We start from the raw sequence: 2160 nt of genomic DNA, 5'->3' as shown, positions 1-2160 counted from the left end.
TCTAGCAGAGGATGAGGGCTAGACATTCTTTTTTAGAGCCATGGTGTGCAGTGAACCATGTGTTCTAGGCTTATTGGATTGAGGGTCCCTGCCATTTTTCCTGTATGGATAGGAGTTGAGTAATGGATTGCGACAGCTGGATAATGATGGGATAGAGCAGGAATAGATGCTCATTTGTTTCAGAGTCTTGTTTGCACAAGACACACCAATTCGGGCCATCAATAGATCTGTGAATGAGGGAGTCTCCTATGGGAGTTTTATTGTTGAGGACACTCCACATAAATAGTCGAGCCCGTGGAGGTGTTTTCAGCTTCCATAGCTGGCGCCACCATTCCTTAACTATCTCTGGTTTGCGATCTGAGAGAAGAGAGAGATAACCAAGTTTTGGGGTGTATTTACCATGCTCAGCTGTAGTCCAAACGAGTTCATCTGGACCTTATTTTATACGAACATGTGCCTTAGTCAAAGCATTTAAGTATGCTTCCTAGTTTTGTTGCCACTGTATAGGGATACCAACATTGTGAGCAGACATCCATCCTTGTTTAAAGATACTACCGTGTTCATGGTTAGCTATCTGTGCAATCACTTTGATGTCCCTTTGATGTAGGAGTTGTGTCAGGTCAAGTGGGAGTTGATAAATATTTCCTCCCCCAATCCATGGATCGATATCGATGCGCACTAGGTTGCCATCATTTATTCTCCAAACCAGGCTAGATCTAATGAAAGGCATGGATTGAAGGATTGTTTTCCAGACTATAGAGATACCAATTTGTGGCCAAGCAGGTAGGCGAGCCTAATCCAAGACTTGCTGTGGCCAAATGTATTTGTGGTATGTAATCGTGGTCCAGAGATTTTATGCAGTGAGTAGTGTCCAACTCATCTTAGCTGCTAGGGCTTGTGCAAATACAACTAGATCCTTTAAAACCTAGCCTCCCCATTTTTTTGGTAAGGCCATTTTCTTCCAGCTAACCCATGCAAATGTTTCTCCTTCTTTTTGTCTGTTCCATATATATTTGCAACATATCTTCTGAATACGGGAAAGTATTCCCCGAGGGATCCAGGAAAGCGACATTCAGTACACATGTGTGGCTTCCAGTACAACTTTGATGAAGACAAGGCACCCGGTTCTAGAAAGAAATCTATGATTCCAAATTTTCAGTCTTTTCTCGATTTTGATCACTAACTAGATCCAGTCAGCAATCGTGTAGCTATGAGGTTTGATCCATAACCCCAGGTATTTTAGGCCATTTTCAAGATTGTGCAGTTGATAATGGAAGAAAAGATGGGTAACTCTGTCTTCCTATGGGGAGGTTTGTGACAGAGAGATAGTTAACTTGTTTTGATTAGCAACCATGCCAATGGATTTTGCAAAGAGAGATAGGATATCATGGAAAGTGGTAGATTCCCGTATGCTGCCATCAAGGAAGATAAAAACATCATCAACAAAAAGGAGGTGAGTGAGGTAACAAAGGTCGCTCATTTTTAGTCCTTTAAGTCTACCTTCCCTTTTTGCAGTTTCAATGGGCCTACTAAGGCTCTCCATCACAATTAAGAACAGAAGGGGAGAGAGAAGGCATCCTTGTCGGAGTCCCTGTTTCTGCATGGAAGAAATGAGAGGTAGATCCATTAATGAGTACACTGAAGGATGCCAAGTTGATGCAGAACATGATCCAATCCATGAATGCTAATGGGAAGCCTAGATGAATTAGAATCATTTTTATGTAGAGCCAGCTAACTCGATCAAATGCCTTTGCAAGGTCAATCTTGAGGATAATGCTTTTCAAAATTTTTACTTTGATAAAGTGTATAGCCTCCTATGCTGTTCCTATGGCCTCATGGATCTAATAGTCCTGTAGGAAGGCAAATTGCTCAGGGGAGATATGGTGAGAGTGGATGGGGCGTAGCTGATTTGCAATAATCTTGGCAATGATTTTGTATAGGGTATTACAGAGAGAGATTGGGCGAAAATCATTGAATGATGAAGGGGAGTCAGATTTAGGGATCAGGGCAATGAAGGTAGAATTGATGGCCTCATACATTTTTCCTGTGATCCTGCATTCTTTGACTACTTTGAGGAGATCATTCCCAATAAGCTCATTAAAATCCAGGTAGAATTTGATAGTCCATCCGTTCGGTCCAGGGATTTTGGCTTTTTGAAAC

Source organism: Pinus tabuliformis, chromosome 8 (assembly GCF_031772625.1).
Source record: "Pinus tabuliformis cultivar Carrire ecotype Pingquan chromosome 8, CPIR1, whole genome shotgun sequence".
Classification (NCBI taxonomy): domain Eukaryota; kingdom Viridiplantae; phylum Streptophyta; class Pinopsida; order Pinales; family Pinaceae; genus Pinus; species Pinus tabuliformis.
This window is presented reverse-complemented; position numbering follows the sequence as displayed.